The following is a 23,421-nucleotide window of genomic DNA, read 5'->3' as shown; positions in this document are numbered from 1 at the left end:
TCACTAAAAAAAAAAAAAAAACACAAAGAAAAAAGAAAAAAGAAATTATAGCTAGAGATCAGAATACCTTAAGTAATGATGACCATGCTTGAAAGTCACACGTCAAGCTCTAACTGTCGTGTCCTGAATTTAGAAAAGAAATGCGAAATTTCACATTCGGGAGTGAAATTAGTATTGATGCATGCACGTGGTTTTCTTGCGCAAGAAATAGTAAATGGAGAGCACACGCACTGATACTCTGAATAAGAATACGCATTTGTGTCATCACATATATTAATCCAGGCTAAAATCTAATGTTTAATTGTTGAATTCGGATATCAAACTACCAACCTCAAGTGTTTTGACTACGGATTCATTACCATGTAATCCGGAATTTGTGGGAACGCAGACCGATAGTGTGTCGTGTGAACAGGGTGATATATAATGTAAATGAACCAAGACGTGTGTAGGATAGCTGGTCAACACAAGGAATACAATTTTCAAAATCGTACCATTTTGCAAAGATTTAGATGCTATAAAGTTGAACTATTAAAAACAAAAACAAAAATTGAAATTTAATTAACATACATTCCTGTGAATGAATCTTTCCGAACATTTAGAATGTAATATCAATAAACTCAAACGTCAAGCATTTACTGATGGCCATATAATTTATCAAATCAATCTCTTCTTAAAAGTCTAACTTTGTATTATATGAATATATTGCTATACAAAATATAAGCAACGAATATATGATACTAATATATGATGTCCAAGATTATATTAAGAATACATTTAGTCTCAGTTTAGACTTGATATTTTTAATGAATAAATATTCTCTTGGTCTGGTAGTTTCTATAACTGAAACTAAATATTTTTGACAGAAAAATCATTTTGTTTAATTGTCTCTCTGCTTTCCAACCACTGTGTTTCCGACCTAAGATAAGTATTTATAACAGAAATATCGTTTTTATTAATTTTCTTCGTGCTTTCCGACATTTTCCCAGGCTATGATTGAAATACAAAATATCACGTGGTAAACGTTTAGAAATAATCAGTTTGTTCTGGGACATTATATATTAATAAACTATTCCAAGGTTTATTGTCACAATGCGAAATAGTACGTTGCATTAAATACTACACACACAACGCGTACAGGGACCGTCTCAAAACATGAATTATATAATTAGGTTATCATTCTACTTGATATTTGATAACATTCGCATTATCAAAAACACATATATTTCGTCAAAAGGCAAATAGGTTCCAATTTATAAATGATTTTTTGATTGCAATCTTGTACTTATATTTTTACTTTCCGATCTCCAAATGAACTTTGATTGTTGAAATATACAATATCACGTGGAAGCCTATCCATAGAGAGACCGTATCAAAGACATAGATAACTACCTGCATAAATGATAGAAAATTTTCGAGAGGTTCCGAGAATCTTGTTTCCGAAGATATCCGAATGGCACATAGAAGTTACCAAAAACTCACCAATATAGGCGTGAACCCCCTGAGGGAAAGGGGGGGGGGGGGGGGGGGTTCACGCAAAAACCTGCACAGCGTAGCTACCAACAAGATGACCACTAACTTGAAAGTGAAAAAGGTACATAATTACCAAAAGCTCGCTTTTACAGGGAGCCAGCTGAAGTTGTTTGTTGGATACTGTCACCCAAGAAAACACAAATATCTATTTATTTTAAATAATTACAATCTAAAAAAAACAAACTAAAAATGTCATTCAAGCTGCTGTCTATAAGTTTTAAAACTTTTACCTAATTCTTTCGCAGATAGAAAGATTTTTTTTTAAAGTTTGGCTGTACTTGTAAATTTCGCATTAGAAACGGGATATCAAACTCATTGATTATATGAATAAACTCATCATTTGTAATGTAAATGTAAATGGAATTTATACTACAAATACTCAATTTCATATCTTTGGATACCGTATAATTAAAAATTAATTTTTCATATTTTGAATTTACCGATGTAGTAATCTATATAGGATAGATGCATATCATGTTTAAATACCATAAGCAAATATTCAAATTGCACATAATACGGATTGATGTACTGCTAACCTTATTACAATGAAGTAATCCCAATATATTCAGCGCTAGAGTGACACGTAAATATCAAAAAAATATCAGGAAGTACTTTATATATTGTCATACGGTCATACAAGTGAAAAGTTTAGCTAGCTATAAAACCAGGTTTAATCCACCATATTTTGCAAAAAGAAATGCCTGTACCAGATCAGGAATATTACATTTGTTTTCCATTCGTTTGATGTGTTTGAGCTTTTGATTTTGCCATTTGATTAGGGACTTTCCGGTTTGAATTTTCCTTGGAGTTCGATATTTTAGTTATTTTACGTTTTAAAATGACAATAATAATATTTTTTGTGTTGTTGTTTTTAGTATATTTGTTGGAAAAACACACTGACTGTCCTTCATTGGTATAAATGTGGGATAAAACGGCAATTCAAGTAAAATATGAAATAAATCAATATGTTAATCTGCATTTAAAAATGATGGATTAAGATCTACTTATCTTTCCAGATTAAACTTTATTTTTCTGTGAACGTTTTGTTAACTGATGTGATGAAAGTTATAAAAAAAGCGCTTCGGACGCATGAAAGTGTTGTTTTCATATTTCATACTATTTCTGTTTTCCATGACGTGTCTTTCTTTCGTCGACTTATCCTATAACAAAGTTTAGACTCATCTAAAATTAAGATTCCACGCAAACTACCAGTGATTTGTCATCCGTGCCATATTAAATCGAAAGAGTATATCAATATACAATAATAATCATTAATGAGATTTCTACAGTCAGTTTCAGAGAAAACTTATTTTCGAAGGATTTAAACCTCTTTATTTTCCTCTATCAATTGGAAAGTAAAGTTACAAAAAGCTGGAAAATACAAAGAAAAAAGGCAACCAAAAGTCGATATGTCTACAGCAAAAACATACGAAAGACAAACCATAAACAAATGAAATATGACAAAAGCAAAAGTACATAAAAAATAATCAGAAAACTAAAATGTGAGTAACAGATACCTCATTAGAAAATAAAACCGCAGTAAACTCAGGATTTCCGGAACGTTGATCATAAAACAACTCTTTGTGGTAAAGTGTAATTCTCACAGACCACAATTATCAATTTCTAGATGTTATTTACGATATGAAACAGGCTTAACATTGTCTATTGTATTCTAAAGTTTAAGTTCACTCGGATGCAACAGCATATTTTCGGGATTATAAGTGAAAACATATCGTCCATAAAACGGAACATGAAATTAAAAGGTAAATGTGAGCTTCTTTTCCGTTTGTTTGGTATAAAATCTTCCTAATAACAATATCCTATTTGAACAAATTGTCATGCCGAGTGCCTCTGTTGGTTCCCATAGGAATACCAATTATATGCTGAAAAAAACGTCCTCCACACGTAAAACATATGTTTGCTGCCTAATTTTTGTAATTTTATAGAATGAGAGCCGTAAATTAATACTTTATCTACAAATTGTGACACAACCAGACATGATGCTACCCGTGCAATGATTTCCCTCTTAAATTTCAGAATAACAACTTTTCAATAATAATAAAAAAAATTATTATAAATTTGTAAACTAGTTTGGTTTATTTTCTGAATCAAAATGATGCTGAATCCATATATAAAAAATAAAAACGATTCTCTTGACCTATATTGTGTTCTGGCTAAATACATTTTATGAAATGAATGCTGGAAAAATGAAACTTCCCTGAATTAGAAACAAATGTTCTAAACTAAAACACTCGAAATTTTACCACTATTACGAAAAACTGTAACATCTTCTTCAGTAAAGCCGAAACTACGAGCCTTCCTGTACGATGTCACAAGCATATTTTATGTTAAGGATTGCTCAAGAAAAAATAATAAAAATAAATATTTTTAGATGTTTATAAGAGACACAGTAACATAAATTTGAGGGAACAGTAATTAAATTAAGGCGACAATAGTTTAACGATGTTCAAATTTCAAAAAATCAATTTGAAAAGACAAAGTAATACACAATAACTAGGAGAATCGTACGAGTGGAGCGAGACCTGATGTGATAACAGGGCAAGCGTCTCCTGCTAGGAATGTATCGCCCTCATGAATTCACATTTAATCAAAATGTCAAAATGTCTCGGTTATATTACAGATCATTCGACTGCACTAGTAGTTGATGATTTAAGACCACGAAAAGATGTCGCTATTTAGTTAAGACACCAAAACATCTTACTAGGCAACCAATTAATGATGGTGACCGTGAACTAAGTAATGCGGATTGCATTTGTTCTTCCAGCCCACAACCAGAAAAATATGTCGTACGCTGATAGAATAGTGACTAATATATTCATTGTTCCACTACTAAATTGTCTATTCTTCTTACCAGTACACTTGGTACAATCAAAAACCTGATAATAAATTGTTCAAATAAGGCCTTCGAAAATAGTGGAATTATTACTTTTGGAGTGTCAAGAACTCGTTGGAAGTACTTGATAAATTACATGCATATATTGGTGATTTTGAATCTGTTCAAAGTTTTGATTTTTCTACCCTATATACCACATTGCCTCACATTCTCATTAAGAAAAAATTCACACACCTAATTAAATGGGCATTTAAAAAGTCAGAATGTGAATATATATGTTCAAACTCTTTTAGGTCATTTTTTAGTAGCAATAAACAAAAAAACTATGTCAATTGGACATGCTTTGATACTATATATGCCCTTAAATTTTTACTAGATAACATTTTTGTTCGCTTTGGGGATTCCGTATATCGTCAGGTTATCGGAATTCCAATGGGGACTAACTGTGCACCACATATTGTTTTAGATCTTAACGAGAGAAATTTATGTATTACTGAAAAATTATTACACCAGGGTTTTGGATAACACAAACTAGTCAAAACATTTACTAAATTTTATCATCGGTATAAGGACATCATTCGTAAATATAGCTCAACATGCAGACTTCTTATACGTTCAGGTATTTCACATCCAATTTTTTATGGAAATATTCTTTATAAAGCACAAAAATGTCAGTATTCACCTCTGAAGCTAACAAAACCTTTAAATAGACTTATTAAGAAGGGAAAAAGTTACGATACTGTTGTCAGGTCATTAAAGATTGCATATTTTGGCGTTAATATTGATTCACTGATAGGGTCTTTGCATCGGCACTAAACACATTTATTTAAAAACCAGTTGTTGGCATGACACGGGTTATGTTCTTCTCATATATGTTATGATGGTATGATACTAAACCCCTAACGGGAAGGATTGTGCCTGATATTCATATGATGAAGACATAATCTTTCAATCAGTTTAATTGAAGTCTGGAGCTGGCATGTCAGTTTACTGCTAGTAGTCTGTTGTTATTTATGTATTATTGTCATTTTGTTTATTTTCTTTGGTTACATCTTCTGACATCGGACTCGGACTTCTCTTGAACTGAATTTTAATGTGCGTATTTTTATGCGTTTACTTTTCTACATTGGCTAGAGGTATAGGGGGAGGGTTGAGATCTCATAAACATGTTTAACCCCGCCGCATTTTTGCGCCTGTCCCAAGTCAGGAGCTTCTAGCCTTTGTTAGTCTTGTATTATTTTTAATTTTAGTTTCTTGTGTACAATTTGGAGTTTAGTATGGCGTTCATTATCACTGAACTAGTATATATATTTGTTTAGGGGCCAGCTAAAGGACGCCTCCGGGTGCGGGAATTTCTCGCTGCATTGAAGACCTGTTGGTGACCTTCTGCTGTTGTCTGTTCTATGGTCGGGTTGTTGTCTCTTTGACACATTCCCCATTTCCATTCTCAATTTTATTCGTTATTGTACGGATAAATAGGATAAATAACCAGACATGAATTCCTTGAGTATGTTTGTAGCCGTAGTAAAGGAGTTCGGACCCAACCCTCCCCATTAAACTCACGTTATGAAAACAATAAGTACTATTAAAGACTTGGAATTTTGGTTCGCATTTACGTGATATATTTATTTTTTAAAAATACGACTTTTAAATTGAAAACCTTTTGGCTAAAGCCCCTCTGTGGTCTTGTGGAAACGTGTTCGCCTCGAGTGCGGGAGGTCGTGGGTTCGAACACCGGCCGAGTCCAACCAAAAACAACAAAATTGGTTGTTGATGCTCCTCCACTAAGTACGCGACATTAAGAAGTGACAGCAAGGACTGGTAAGATGACATGTCTTCCTGCGGACTGTTACCATGTGAACTAGCACGTTGAAAATCTGGCTCAAATTGTTGGTCTAGTAAAAAGCGGAGTTATTATTCATATTACATTTACATGTTCTCGTTCTGAATATGCATTAAATTTGCTGCTGTACATAGCAGCCATCCATCCAACCATTCGACTTATAAGAGTAATGAGTTGTCTTCCTTTCGACTTCATTCACGACAAAAGTTGTTGTCTCCAATGTCAGATTTGACGACGAGCGTCTAAGAAAGACAACTCAATATTGTTACTATATTTGTTTTTGACTTAACCAATAAATATATATATTTCGAATAGTGATTTTCTACTATTGCACGTTTTAAGAAATACGATTTGTTTCTATCTTAACTCACTGATAATAAAACTTAAACAAAGGCCAAACGTTTAAAATTGAAATGACATCGGTGTAATAGCTTCAGTGAAATACACAACGGGAAAAAGAGTTGATTCATAAAAAACATGGTATCATCCTCAGGACATATACTTTCTTTTTACGGAACAACGAATATCAATACAATACTACATCAAATATTGATATCTGTGTACTTGTACATTTTTTAAAATTGATTTCTCTTTTGACTTTTTCTCACTTAATTTCAAAGATTTAATCTTTGCTGCCAGTCATTCGATTTTGTTGCTAATTTTTCATAAATTACTAGCTCGGCTACAGTAAAAGCTTCTTACATACACACATCACAGTATGCTGCATAATCATGTGACAGTTTTCCTAAGATTTGTTTTAAAGAATAAGAGCTGAATTGGGTGGTCATGCATTTTGAAAAACGGGAAAATTAATGAATACATTGGGATATCACCATGAATACACCTAATCGTATTTCCCATTCAATTTTTTTTCTCTCTATTTTTTTTAAAAAAAGGGTGGGGTACAGCTGGATAGTAAAAAGGAAATAGCTAACAAAAAAAGTAAATAACAAAGAATAAAAAAATTATAGGAAAATCTAAAAGGAAAGGCAAATTTCGCCACCCGAGGTCTTACATAAAGCCTCTTGAGAAAACAATCTGATCGGCTTCAAGATAAACTTTTGCAGCCAAAAAATGTCTGGCTGTGGCCAAGGCTGAGCGTGAAGACTGCAGCTGTCAGAAAAAAATTATCATAAGGACCATCAGTGCTACGGTTGCGTAGCTAGGCTTGTGGTTGATCGTGAAGTTTGTAGTGTCCGAGCATAATCAATTATCATACTTCTCAGGCGCGGATCAAACCATTTTAAAGGGGGTTCCAACCATATGTTCCAATACAAAAGCATTTGTTGTCAAGCAAAAAAAGGGGGAGGTTCCAACCATCTGTTTTAGTCGTCACGAGAAGGTATTAAAATAGCCTTTCAAGACGTCATAATTATTTGCACTAACTTCTGCAGCTGCTGTATTGGTCGTATGGTTCGTGGAAAATGTACAAAAACAGCTAGGTTCACTTATCGTAATAGTACTAACATTTAGTTTTGCTTCTGGTATTTTAACATTTAAATAGATTGTATACTTTTCAATGAATTGTCCATTTTCTTCTCCGTGACGGGAACTCCATGATGACGTCATAAAAAAATGCGCGTGATATAAGGTGTGATTAGTTGTCAGTCAACGCAGACAAATAGTCCATTTCAGTTTAGTTTGTATTCTTAAATTTTACTCAATTACCGATAAAAAGTAAAAAAAAAGGCTATTTTGTTTTGTTTTGTGATCGATTACTATATTTCAAGTGTATTGGTAAAAGTGACTCGCGTAAATTCAAGGCCCTTATTATACTAACCGTCTGTGATTCCCTCCGCCTTACGTCACAAGGTCCCGACTTCATTTAAAATGTTGTCTACAAGAAGTAAAATGTTTGATTGCCTCATTTCTCCGTGATTTTAATATGCCAAATATGCATATCAAAAAGTTATCAAAATCGTGAAACTTGTAAATCAGTTTTCATGTTCAGAGAGTGACAACTGAAAATGCTTTACCAGTTTGCTTTGAAAATTAACGTTTTAATATTAACTTGAGGGGGAAAATACAGGTCAGTCGTTTCCAGAATCCCGAAATCGGTGTTAAACAAAACCACTGTAGTACAGGATTTCAGCAACGCTTTGTATGCTAACAAACATCCCCGATTCGTATGAATTACATTGAAGATTCCGCAAACACTGGTGTTTGCGGAATCTTCAATGTAATTCATACGAATCGGGGATATTTGTTAATATACAAACATGGTGGTGAAATCCCGTACTTCAGTGGTTTTGTCGGCATACAGGCCTGGGAAATACAACATTTGAATAAATTGAATGTTCTGCATTACACCAGGTTCCTATGAAGGCATACGGAACTGAGAAATACAATATGTCAGAAAAATCATTGAAGTTTCTGCATACACCAGGTTCTTATGCAGGCATACTGACCTGAGAAATACAATGTATCAGAAAAATGTAAGGGTCTGCATACACCAGGTTCGTATACAGACAAACAGGCCTGAGAAATGCAAGTTAATCGATTACAATTAAGTTCAGCATACACCAGGTTTTCAATATGCCAGATTCACGATATTCAAGTGTTCGATAAAAAGAAAAACATAATTTTCATTACTTTTCTTGTATTTGCTCACGTTTGTCTGGTGGACAATAATTTGGCCTATTTGATAGAAATAAGAAGATGTGGTATGAGTGCCAATGAGACAACTCTTCATCCAAGTAACAATGTGAAAAAAGTAAACAATTATAGGTCAAAGTACGGCCTTCAACATGAAGCCTTGGCTCACACCGAACAGCAAGCTATAAAGGGCCGCAAAACAACTAGTGTAAAACAATTCAAATAGGAAAACCAACGGTCTAATCTATATAAAAAAACGAAACGAGAAATATTCTAAAACTACCGTGAATCAGAATTTTTAATGTTAGATGAGAACGTATTACTGAGCGTTTGCAGCGCCACAATAAAATATTAACATAACGGTTGTTGTTCATAAAAATAAACATTGTGGTGAATTAGTTTGTTGGTACTTGCATGAGTTCTATATTTGATGGTCCCCACACTATGCAACTTATGACCACATTCTTTGTATATTTCACGAAAACATGCGTGACGTCGAAACTGCATTTATTGTGACGTCATGCATGGGTAACAAAAAATCTCTTGATTTTTAAATTTTACACACCTCAACATTAAAACAGACATGAATTAATTTTTTTTTGGTCCTATGGTTAATTTGGGAACTTTGATAAAAGTAAGCTTACACGTTCAGGTATTTCGCATCCAATTTTTTATGGAAATATTCTTTATAAAGCACAAAAATGTCAGTATTCACCTCTGAAGCTAACAAAACCTTTAAATAGACTTATTAAGAAGGGATATAGTTACGATACTGTTGTCGGGTCATTAAAGATTGCATATTTTGGCGTTAATATTGATTCACTTATAGGGTTTTTGCATCGGCACTAAACACATTTATTTAAAAACCAGCTGTTGGCATGACACGGGTTATGTTCTTCTCATATATGTTATGATGGTATGATACTAAACCCCTAACGGGAAGGATTGTGCCTGATATTCATATGATGAAGACATAATCTTTCAATCAGTTTAATTGAAGTCTGGAGCTGGCATGTCAGTTTACTGCTAGTAGTCTGTTGTTATTTATGTATTTTTGTCATTTTGTTTATTTTCTTTGGTTACATCTTCTGACATCAGACTCGGACTTCTCTTGAACTGAATTTTAATGTGCGTATTGTTATGCGTTTACTTTTCTACATTGGCTAGAGGTATAGGGGGAGGGTTGAGATCTCATAAACATGTTTAACCCCGCCGCATTTTTGCGCCTGTCCCAAGTCAGGAGCCTCTAGCCTTTGTTAGTCTTGTATTATTTTTAATTTTAGTTTCTTGTGTACAATTTGGAGTTTAGTATGGCGTTCATTATTACTGAACTAGTATATATATTTGTTTAGGGGCCAGCTGAAGGACGCCTCCGGGTGCGGGAATTTCTCGCTACATTGAAGACCTGTTGGTGACCTTCTGCTGTTGTCTGTTCTATGGTCGGGTTGTTGTCTCTTTCACACATTCCCCATTTCCATTCTCAATTTTATTAAAATGAAATCTGTACATGTTTAACAGAATTTTGAAAATTAATGTCATCGATAATAATGATTTTATCTTTTACGGCATGTCTGCTACGTCCAAATGTAGCATTTGTAATTAGGAGTTGTTTTGCAAAATGGATCAACACGGGGATAAATTTGATAAATTTGTAATAAAGTATCAGCTATTTTTAAATATGGTCTGATATTTTATATACTTATATTTTATATTTTTTTAGAGAAGCCAAAAGATACCAAAGATACTGTAAACAAATTTAAATACTTTATCTGAACTGAATTTTATCATTAAATCATATTTTACTTTGTTGTTGCACAGATAACAAGGAGGAAGGTTTTGTAATTAAAATCTATTATGAAGATGCAACAACATGTCAATGGAACAATCCACATTTCGGAACTGTTTCAGTAGTAGTCTTAAATATAACAGCTGCTCTGGTCATGTATAAAATAGGTCGTCCATATGCGATCCTTGTAGTCTCTGTCAAATGTTCATACTACTATGCTGTCGAGAAATAAAAATTGTCCTCTAGATTTCGGTGTGTGTGTGTGTGTGTGTGTATGTATGTTATTTTATTAACGTACAACCGAATTTTCCTATCTATATTTTACTTTTTATTGATAAGATATAATGATAATAGAGATTTTATTTTGTATATCTTTATTTAATGCCGCTATAAGCTAGATGTGCCATGCAAATATTATCAGCTTTTATGTCTCAGAAAAATACACTTCTTCAATATGATTTCTATGCTTTCATTCCTTGTTTGTCATATGAATTGCGACCCAGTATTTTCTGTATTTGAAATAGTTTCATTCTGTTTGTCACTCTTCTGTATTTCGCCTTCTTGCCTAGACCTTGCACGTTTCTTGATCAATCTTTGACATCTACGTTTGAAACATTCAGTGAGTAAAGATAAGAGGGCTAAGCATATCCCAACTCCAATAAGGTAAAGTGCGATCTGCACATCAAAAATTGTAATTGGTTTTGCTCGAGTCAACAATAATTCATGACAAGAATGAAGTTTTGGCCAAATCTTTGACATCCAGAGATCAACGAGTCCACTCTCTAGTACTGACATTATCCTGAAATAAAGCCAGATGGATATTCAGTATTTATTTATAAATATAGGTCATATATAACTGTGTTGTCTTTTGATCACGCTGAACTCACAGATAATTGTACGATCAAAACAATTCAAAATTGCAGAATACTTTCCTTCTATTTCATTTAAAAAATTGAAAAAAATATTTTATGAATTAGAACCTCAGTTTCTTCATAATTTCGAAATGTATAAACGGAAAATTTAGGAAAGCTATGATATAAATCATGTCAGTACAAAGCACTGTACAGAGTTGATGAGAGCATCCCACGGTTTTTGGCATATTTAAATTTACTACGCCTTAAACAAATTTGATATCCGTCTCTCATCCTCTATGTAAATCGTATCCGGTTTTCAAGAGGTTCAAGAGACCTGTTTTCTTCGAATTAATGAAATATCTATATTTGTTTTTATATTGAAGACTTACCCATCGGAAAAAACTTTTTGAAATGGTGAATTGTTAGGTAAACCAATCGCATACGTTGAAAATATGTCAGTGGGAATGACTGATAGTTCACAGCTTTTTGCTACAGATATTTCCATTGGAATGTTGTCCCAAACAAAAGCATACTCTCCCTCTAAAACCTTTTGTATTTGTGCATCATAATCACTGCTAAGAACAGTCTGGTCAGTGCTATTGAATATAACGACATCGTCCCAAAATGCTCTTCGCTCAGGCAGTACTGAATTCTGAAAAAAAAATTGAAAGCAATGTCTGAGTAAGATTACGTAAAGCTAGATATTAAACCATCTTTCATAAATGAATCGACACAGTTTTTACTTATACCAGTTTAAACAAATCTTTATATCTTAGAATTGGTCGTTTTAATCAACACTAAGAGAAATAAATTAACAACATGTTGTTTTCAATATAAATGAATACATTGAAAGTATACCAGTCTACAAGTAGCTACATCTGTCTGAAACTCATTTTGAAGGAATTCATTCCTTTCAAAGAAAATTACATGGTGTTGTATTCAGATAAAACAGTCTTTACAGTTGTTTTTTTTAATTCAATTGCCCTTCAGCTTCATACTTTTTTTATTTTTTACTCTTTTTTTTAATCGAGCGTCCATGGTGACTCTTTTGTAGATGAAACGTGCGTCTGGCATACACATTTTTAATCCTGGTATGTATGGTGAGTTTATTTAATGGATCACTTCTTAAATATATATTGTATGTTGTTAGAGGAATACAAACAATTTTTTCTCACAATTATCTTGCTTTATTCATTTTCTAGTCTTGACCATGTTTTTGTCGGTAATTTGGCAGATGCGTCATTATTGGCTGTTCATGCAATTCCCGAAGAAAATTGCGGCGTGCTAAAACTGGTTGTATTTATAGCTGAACTTCCCACTTGTACGACAGCTTTTATAGTTCCGTTATATTGACAAAACTGGGTGAGCAACCCAAGCAAACATAATAGGTTAATGTGACAATAACTTGGATCAAGCTGCCAAAAATGTGCAAACAAACAACACAGACATACATCACAACTGACTAAAAAAGAAGTAAGTTGGTATAAGGGCAATATTCGGCCCCTAATTTTAAGTTAATTGTTTCAAGACGAAAATTATTTCAAGCTGATGACAAGACGCATAAGAAATTTTTTTTTGGCAAAGTGTAAAAATTCACAACCTAAATAAGCAGAATGGAGAGATTTGGTGAAATTTGACCAAATCGACTGAATTTCAATCAAATGTAGAGCTAGTAAATATAGAGCGCAACCTTCGACAACCAATATATTTAAGTCAGATATGTAAATGTTATAACAAACATTATGTGAAAAGGTCTTTTTTGTCGACACATGAGTAAAAAAAATCAATGGAAATTGAACTATTTTATGGAATTGTCGTGAAAAGTCATAATAAAATTGAGAATGGAAATGGGGAATGTGTCAAAGAGACAACAACCCGACCATAGAACAGACAACAGCAGAAGGTCACCAACAGGTCTTCAATGCAGCGAGAAATTCCCGCACCCGGAGGCGTCCTTCAGCTGGCCCCTAAACAAATATATATACTTGTTATTTATATATAATGTTTGCTAATTGTGACGACATTAAAATAACGCTAGGGCGTAAATTTTCAACAAAAAGACGTATTTCCTGTCTAGTCTTTGAATCAATGTGATTCATTGTGATATAGGTCAATAAAATCCTTATTTGAAATTTTAGCTAGAAATAGGTGCTAATTAAGGGCATTAAAGAACATACTCCTTAAACAGACATTGGCCAGAGGTATAGGGGAGGGTTGAGATCTCACTGAACATGTTTAACCCTGCCGCATTTTTTGCGCCTGTCCTAAGTCAGGAGCCTCTGGCCTTTGTTAGTCTTGTTTGTTTGTTTTTGTTTTTGTTTGTTTTTAATTTTAGTTCATTTATATGTTTAGGAGTTTAGTATGACGTCCATTTTCACTGAACTAGTACACATTTTTTGTTCAGGGGCCATCTGAAGTCCGCCTGCGAGTGCGGTGGCCTTCGGTTGTTTTTTACTCTTTAGTCGGGTTGTTGACACATTCCCCATTTTCATTCTCTATTTTATACAAATAAATCGACTATAGACGCCAACAAAAGAGGTGTTATAGTTGATTGGAAATTTGACAATGACGCCAATGAAAACGTTTTTGTGGTTGGTAGTAAATTATCAAGGACGCCGATAAAAAGTTTTTGTATTTGAAAAGGTTAAACAAAATGAAAGCAACTCTGTTAAAACCTCTTTCGACCGAATTGCACTTAAGAACCCATATGCACCAGGAACACTTAATTTCAAAAACCCGATCTAAGGATGCATAGATACCTAGTCAAACGACCAGAAGAAACGTAATAACACGATTAAAAAAAAGGGGAAACTGTAAAGTAAATAAAAGGATAAACAGCTTCAGCACCTAGAATCTATTACTCAAGATCATACCCGTATAATTTGTGAAGTATTATCTATTCAGTCTTGGTACTTTCTGATGAACATTTTGAGAAAAGGACGATATGTTTTTTGACAAAACCCTTGCTCGTTATTTTTTTTTGCTCAGACACAGATGACGTTTTACAAAGTCTGAGTAGTAGCTACAAGCTCTTGGATATCGTATGAGTTAAGAAAATTATACTCCATACGCGGGTAAAGTTGGTTTATAATTTCAAAATTGAAATCGTCTCTTTTGTCATAGATTATGGTACTGATATGACAAAGTTCTTGAATATTGTATCAACTGGGTGGTATATATTTCACATACAAACACTACTGGAATATTGCTACATAGAATAGATAACCATCATACACAATAGTTTGGAAGATGGATGGAGGGATTGCTGTCAAATGGCAATTGGTACATTTAGACCAGGATGTGAACATGTCAATATGCTTTGAATATGAACCTTGATTTGTACTGGACAGACATGCTGTGCCATTTATTAAATATGCTGTTTCAGAAGATAACAGTCTGCATGAAAAAAAAACTATTATTCCGACTCAGTTATGCTCGTTTTCCTTAAATACCATGTGCAGATAGAGCAAATCCAAATGTTCAAGCCGTTGGTTTTAACCAGTACATTCAGGGTATTGGTCCTCCTACCCTTGGGGTGACCACACTACAACGACAGCACCGAGGCGGTTTAGTTTGGAAGAAAATGAAACACTTGATTTATACTTTACCTGTTTATTTTTTCGAAATACTGAGGATTTTCTACCCAAAGAATAGATAACCTTAGCTGTATTTGGCAAAATCTTTCGGAATTTAGTGTCCTCAATGCTCTTAAACTTCAACCTTTTTGATTCGATCGTCACTAATGAATTATTGTAGACGAAATGCGCGTATGGCGTACAAACTTTTAATCCTGGTATATATTTATGATGAGTTTATATATAATAGACATGTCGGGGCCATAAATAGAGAAATCAATGACCGGTAGGAAGAAATCATTTTACAATCGTCAGAGAGATTAGGCAGTATCCGGAGGACAATTATACATAAGCCATGCAAATCAAAGACAAAGCTGCATGTATGTTCCTAACATTCATGATTATTAACACCGAACATTAAACTAACTAAACGTACTCTGAAGTGAAACGAACGGAAACATAGTCTTAAACCTGATTTTCGGAGCCCTTCACTTCATAGTGGTGTTTTTTTTTAATTATTAAGCTATTTGTGAACTGAAAATTTCATCACAATGTATGTATATAACATATGGAGTATAATGTAGTTTAAATAACGCAGGCTAAATAAATAATATATTTTGGGTGTAATATATAATGCACAATGTATAGTTTTCTGTTTACTGTTATTACGACTGCTGTTTGTCGTCGTTTCCTTTATCGATTATCTTCTTTTTCGAAGTAGAGATTTCGATTTTTTTCTATCTCCAACCTCTTTTTCTGAATTCTTAGAACTTAACATTTTATAACGAACAATCTTTCATCAAATCCTAATGAAAGGTTACATTATTATATTTTGATTATATTATTATGATAAAATAAAGAAATACGATATCGAATTGATGACTATCGTTTACTCTTGTCAGATAGTAGCCAGTTGGTTCGTTTTTACCTTAAAAATGGTTTCATACACCGATCCTCCAATCGTTCCCCATTTATATATGTTTTGTTCTACTAGTCCCTCGATGCCTTCGAACGGCAGCGTCTCTTTAGTAATAGTCAAAAAGGCGACAAAATTGCTGGTGTATGTCGCTACTATTATTATGCAAAATATCCACCAGCAGCTAAGAAGTGTCCTTCCTGATGACGATGCTGGAATGTGCTTACCGCCTGAAATACAATATGTTTGTATAGATATCGAAATGTACTGTTTTATAAAAAGTAATGCGTTCACAAGTTTTATGTACTAGTAACAGTAATATAGAACTCAGATATTAATATTTCAAAAGTTTGCGTCGATATCTATATAGTTCTTAATTAATTATTTTCAGATGCGTTTGTTGCACAGGGTAATATTAAACTTGAACGCTAGTTCACTGTGATTCGCTTACATAACTAACAATGCATCTATCATAATCTTGAATAGATTATACCTGATTTTTTTTCAGTTTACAGTTTCTTTAATTGCTATTTTATTTTGAATCTGAACTCAACTAGGAAATCTTTAGGCAGAAATCATTCTTATTTTTCTTAATGTTTTACATAAGAGTGTGGGGCGGGTTTACAGAATAGCGATTTATCGTAAAAAGAAATACAAAATAGAAAAAAATGGTAAAAAATAAAGAATAGAGAATAATGGGGTGCTAAACTATAGATTATGATTGTGTTGAAATTAACAATGAGATGAAAAAAATACTGATAACAGAAATAAATAATAACAGAATATCGTTTGTGCGTTTAATGTACATATACTTTTTTTTATTGATAATTGGAAATAGACTACTAAATATTTGGTATGAAACGTCGAAATGATCATAATCGGAACAGTTTTATTGATCTTAGCCATGCAAATTCTAAACAGTATTAGGCATCAGTATTTCTCCTTCGAAAACACAATATTGCACAAGTTAAAAAATCTCTAAGTCTCATTTTGTCTGCTAATGCAGACGAAGTTATTCCTACATCCTTCTTTTGCATTGTGTCAGCAATTATTACATATTACAACACAGATAAAACAGTTCGTGACAGAGTTAAGACCAGGATAACCATGGACAACAAAAATGCACTGCAGTAAAAGGGAATTGCAGAGATAAAATGTCTCTTCGTCAGAATGATTTCTCTGTCTGCAATTACAATGTATAAAAAAGCAACAACAAAAAAACAACAAAATTCCTAACTTACTGTAAAAGACCTAATATAATCATTTTCATCATATTGGAGTAATATATATAAGATCCATAATTCATTCGAATTTAAAAACACAATTTATTTGAAATGGCTGGAGGAAGGATGCCTGAGGACGGATGATACATATTGTCTTTGATTTTTTTGAATGGGTATATTCTGAACTTTTCAACAGTAAAACGCTGGTACAGGAAATTGATCGTATCTGTAATAGTCATTTAAAGCATAAATGACATCATATACCCATATAGAATTTATCATTATGTCTTGTAAGTCTAATACAGGTCTCTAGTTATTAGCGTTAATTTGTCCCTTGTTTGTCATCGATCCTTTGTATTGTCCACTGGTTTGTATTTCTGTTTTTCTGGACTGACGCTTTGGTTTTGATCTTTTTCCTTGTTTGATATATAACTTCAATTTGCTTTGACTGACTTTTTTTTCTAAAATTTGAATTATAAAAAGTCCAGAAATATTTCAGAATCTCCTTAAATACCACAATACCTCATAAATGATTGCGCATAACTTTTTTATCATTACCAGTTGATGTTAGTCTCCTCCCAAATAATTAATCGATAGAAAATGTTTGGATATTTGTTTGGACAGTTAGGATATCAAGGATAAAATCTAGTTCAGGTCATCGAGTTTATATCTTCAGAACAAATAAACAAATTGCCACTGCATACTTGTCTGTGTGGTTTCCGTGGGTCGTCACAACTTTTTAAATACTTAATTTTGAAACTAAAACATTTAAATATACCAAAGAAAGAAATCATTCTCAATAGTCTTGTTTGTATACAAATTTCAATACATTGTTATATGTTTCTTACCATGCGTTAAAAGAGCACCATACATATAATAAAATGAATCGGAGAAGTGATGCAGTCCTCTTATTTTCTTTCTCTGTATGACTTTGCTGTAGAACGGGTTGTACTTTTCAAAGAAAAAAAGTAAAAACGAGCAAGCTGGTACCGAAATCCCAACAAATAAGAAAACTGTCGAACTGAAAGGATCAAGTAGTTTAGTCCATTGTTTTTCATTAGGATCGGGTTTCTTGACTATAATTGACGAGAATTCATAGTAATAAGGATGGGTAAAATCCATCACCATTTCTCTTTGTGATAGAACAGTCAGAGCGGTCGCTACCATGTCAACTTCCTGTAAAACATATTATCAAATACCAAATGACAACCGATATCTTATTGAAATAAACTGATTTTAAGTCGGACTAAAATACTGCTTTATGTGCCATGTAGGAAATCCAAACCATATATGGTTTGGAAAAAGTATATACAAATCATTTAGTTTTATCCAGGAGTACCTTTCTTCGCTTGGGGTTGTGATTATGCGTTTGATTCTCATACATCAAATGTATATATGATTAAATCAATCTGCAAACCATGCTCTCCTATTGGTTTTGACTGCATATCCACTTGATCATGTTGATAGACTAAAGAACACTTCAGTTTATGTCGCAAAAAAGACAGAAATAGAAGGTAAACAGTTTTTTTTTATTTAAATCTCACATATTTAAAATTTTTAACGCACGCCATATCTGCACTTTTGTGTCTATTTTTGTATCCGGTATTTGTGTAATGAAATTGATTTTCCCGGTTTTTTTTTGCATTGCAAATTTCAGTGTCAAGTAAAAAAGTCGTTAATAGAAAACATACACTCTATTTCTAAAAGATATTAAAGTCAACTGTTGATTGGTTTTATAACTGATTTTCATTAGGAAGTGATATCCTTCCGATAAATGGAATCATATGTAACGCTTTTAAACCATATCTAAATAAGTAACATCCGGATATTACATCCGTTCAAAAAGTTCATTAGTTGGACTATACAAATATTTAATTAATCAATTTATATAATTATATTTGATAAAAACAAACATAAATAAACACATACAAAACAAATAAGATCCCTTGGCAGCATGTAATGAAAAGGACTAGAAAGGGAAAACCAAAATTCTAATAAATGATATATAAAAAATAATAAAAGCAAAGCATGAGTAGAATTGTCGAATCACAGTTCTGAAATTATTGACAAACAATGTATTGGGGTTTATCGTAAGGTTACTAGCATATATATATTAACACTAACATTTTAAATTATACGGATACGTTTTTTTCAATAAAGAATTGATCTCAAGTTTTAAGCAAAACATACAGTTCATATAACACATACAGAGTAATCCATAGAAATACTAACTTTTCGTTGAAGTTGTCCCACCATACCATTCCAATAACCATTGTCTAATTCTGCTCCCCAATTACCGTCTGGTGGTCCTATTAGATCATATCTGCTTATACAATAAACAATTTCGCCTGTATTAGGAACACATACTCGAGAATTCCACAAAAACGTTAGATGATAGATAGATACTTATGTTTTCCAATATTAAATAATACTTAGTATGTTAAAGTCTCATTCAATTTATGCCAGCAACGATTATGTTAAAAACATCTTGTATAAAGTCGACACATATCAGAAGCCATTTCAAATTTTGTGACTCAGATCTCCATAGTAAGAAAACCTAGTACAATTATGGATATGGTCGACTGGATTAACAATTGATTGTGATTAGGTTTATATCTGGTAGACCTTTTATATACATTTGCATTACAAAATGTCATTTACACATCAGGCACTGAACATGGAAATATGATCATGTAAAGGTGCACGGTCTCTTAAGTTCACACATTCTTGTTGCAAATGTTTTTATTAATACACTTACATTTATATGTATCTGCCATATTCATAACTGTCTCTTTGGTCGCGCGCTCGCCTCGACAGTTACCCCTACAAGTTGATCGGGGAATAAAAATATGGTCACTATTGGTCTTGTTCCGATTGGCAATTTGGGAGTCCATTTGTCTGTGCGGGATGTACAAGTACGCAGTCCCGCCCGGTTAGAGTTGGGACGTTAAATCCAAGGCCTCTTGTAGAGAGAATACCACGCTTTCTACACGTTAATTATGCATGAAATATTTGCCACTGGATGTTAAGTAACCAACTATCAATCAGTCGACAGTAGCGTAACTTGAATTATATTTCTGGTGAGGCAAATGATTTGAATCTTGACAGTCAAAGCCTCACCTTGGTTAAAAGACGTCAATGCCAATAGGGAGTGGAGGTTAATTGAAAATATGAATTGCAAAATAGGTGTAGATGATCATACTCTTGATAGGTCACATACTGGCAAAAAACCCCGTCTACGAAAAATCCAGATTTGTGGAATTTTATCATTAAATAATATTTCTAGTGCGCTTTAATTCAACATATTTCAATGAAACTGCTGGTTAAAGGTTTAATTCTCAGTATTCAGTTACAGACAGGTCCTGATCAAAACAAAAATAAATGACTGAATTATATGTATGACCTCCTCTAAAATGTTTTTGTACAGATTTGGGGATATTCAGTTTAAGATCCACTATGTCTTTTAACTTTAAACGTTTAGCTTTTGTCAAAATATATGGATGATAATAACTGGGTGAACTATGAAGTCTTGCTTATATTAACCAAGGTAGAAGAGTACTACATAAAATGTAGGAATGCCAAGTGACTGTTGAAAAATTTTTCCACCAAAAGTAACAAGTATGTTGTAAAAAAAAAATCAAGCATCATATCAGTTTCACAGTTATGACCTCTTGTTTTAATCAGTTTTTTGCGAGGTATACTTTGTCTGTTACGTACTTAAAAAAAGATATTTGCATCTACCTTGTTCATTTTATGAGAGAAAGTTTTCAAAACGTTCATAATGAGGAATGAGTGAGAAAAGAGTAAAGCAGTCAACGTTTTGAACCGTCAACACTCAGTTTACTTTATACTTTGAAGTACACGGTATATAATTCTTTTGTCTCTCTTTTTTAATGGTCAAACATTTGGTGATGCGTTTGCCTCATTGCTTCAATGAAAGCTACACCACTGCTCGAGTGCGGGAAGTCTTGGGCTCGATTCTCGCCCGTTTCAAATCGAAGATTGGCTGCCTCTCTGCCAAGCAGTTACAGCAAAGATTGGGCGGTCCGGGGTCCAAATCATGTGTCCGGGTAGGATGACATGTCTTCCTGCGGGATAATACAAAGTCTGGTTCAGTTTCATCTTCTCGTCCTAAAAATGCATATGTAAAATACATATGCAACGAAAACATATATATATATGGCCATACATCCTATTAACGTTGCCTATATCCCCCCTTTTCAAAATACTGGATCCTCATCTGGCAACGAAATCTTATTATATTATGTTGTTCAATGTTACTTACCTTACACATTTCCGTTAATGATTTATTCAGTAAAATGAATTCGGTGACCCCCTTTTAATTGTTTGTCAATAAAATGGATAAAATACTATAAGTTAATTTACTTCAAGGGATATAAAAAAAATTGCCTGGAAATGTCTTTTGTATTTGGACTCCGAAAGCATTCCCGTTAAACATTGTAATACAGAACAATCCCTATCGAACACACCTTAATTCTAAAAAACAACATATATAGAGATTTTTTTATCGGTACATTTTATAGTAACCGAAAAATACTTTTGTATAGAAATTAAATGGAAGCAATAGTTTTATCTCAATTTTCAACTTTTATAAAGAGATCGATTCTGGCAAACTCTGGTTTCGATATTTCTGAAATTGTCAAAAAAATATCCTTCTAAATATTTTTCACGCAACAAGTATAATAAAAAGATAAACTATAAAGAAAGACAGAAAAAAAAGTATAATGGGGCGTTCATCTGCCAAGTATATTGAAAAATAATTGTCATAATCAAAACCATGAAAAATAACTCAAACGTATGATAGGTATGGGGTACGTGTGTTTAAACGTGATCTTATGTCAGTAAAAATAAAGGCGGCAATCTGGAAAACCACGTGATAAATAAAAATGCAAGATTTCTATCATTTTTTCGTCATGATTAAATTATTTTATATGGACGAAAATGCCAGTGTGGGCTTTTAAAAGTCTTGGAATATTTTGTTTAAACTTGAGCGATGTATTTAATCAAATTCAATTGTTGGCAATAACCAGTCCCATTAGGTCCGTACGTCGAGTTACGTACGTATGTCATTTTATTGGAAATCTCTAATATGCATGAAATATTTACCAATGGAGGGTATGTTGGATAGGGGCATTTTTTACGGACACATCATAGAGTTGTTGCTAAAGTTTGTCACCGTACAGAGAGCATGGAACTCTCTCTCCACAAGGAATATGATTTATATACCCCGGTCTGACCTTGCGTGGCTTCGTATTCTAAAATCAACTACGGAGAGTCAAACGGACACCCTCTTTAGCAAGCTTATACTGTAGACAGAAGAATCACAAGGATGACATATGTCTATGGTCAACCCTCTGGGTTCTTTCTAGACGAAAATAAATATAGGCACTTCAGATGTAGATATAAAATATATATCATGATGTCATGAATAATGAACATTATCTAAAATTTGTTCCTTTGATTTGGGTTCTGTTAAGAGCGTGTAAAGATACCATGCCATTATCAAAATATTTCTTCTTCTCAATAACATCATATAGGTTTTGATTTCAAGATGGCATACAGTGAAATGTACTTACGTGAAATTAAGACCGTCTGACAGTTGTTTCAAAAGTTTCATTGTTATTCCAGTGTATGTCTTTGTTGTGTTATCCAATATCACAAATGGATACGACTAAAATAAAACTATAAAGAATATACTTTAAAATGCAATAACATGCATGTATGATCATGACATGTATGTTACTCATACATTTTAAAATTGGAAATAATTTTGTTAAAAGACATTTCTTAATGGCGCTTTGAAGTCCGCTTGCGAAAATTAATTGTGTAAAAAATTTAAAACAACACGTTTAATAATTTCATGCGTACGAAGCGCTTTTCTGGATTTACCTTCATCAGGAACGCTCAATGCCAAACATTTGAAATCTGAGAGAGTACCAAAACAGTTGAAGAGCTATAATTCATAATTCATAATTGCGAAAATTCATTGTGTAATATAGAAATGATTAAAAGCAAATGTTGCACTCTTGAAATAAAACTACTGGATTGAAAAGTGTTTACATTCAAATAAAAAAATGTCTGTTCTCAATCTTTTGTAATAAATTATATTTAAGAAAATATTACTTTAACGCTGTAACGCTTACGAACATCATCTTGGTTTATAGCTCATTTAAAAAAAAGTATGTTCTGAATAACTAACGTAGGTGTAGAGCTCCAAGTTTCGT

The 23,421-nt window shown here is 33.0% G+C and overlaps 1 long non-coding RNA gene across 1 annotated transcript; it reads right to left on the bottom strand.

Moving 5' to 3' along the window:
- Nucleotides 1-18,031: 18,031 nt before the first annotated feature.
- Nucleotides 18,032-22,862, bottom strand: LOC127705933 (uncharacterized). Its single transcript, XR_007984120.1, has 3 exons — nt 22,774-22,862; nt 19,409-19,499; nt 18,032-18,352 (listed from the first exon to the last, which is right to left on the bottom strand). It is a non-coding gene; the product is annotated as an uncharacterized LOC127705933 (long non-coding RNA).
- Between the last annotated feature and the right edge of the window lie 559 nt (nt 22,863-23,421).

Source organism: Mytilus californianus, unplaced genomic scaffold, assembly GCF_021869535.1.
Source record: "Mytilus californianus isolate M0D057914Y unplaced genomic scaffold, xbMytCali1.0.p SCAF_6, whole genome shotgun sequence".
Taxonomy (NCBI): Eukaryota; Metazoa; Mollusca; class Bivalvia; order Mytilida; family Mytilidae; genus Mytilus; species Mytilus californianus.
Note: the sequence above shows the minus strand (reverse complement) of the source record. Positions and strands in the feature narration are given on the sequence as shown.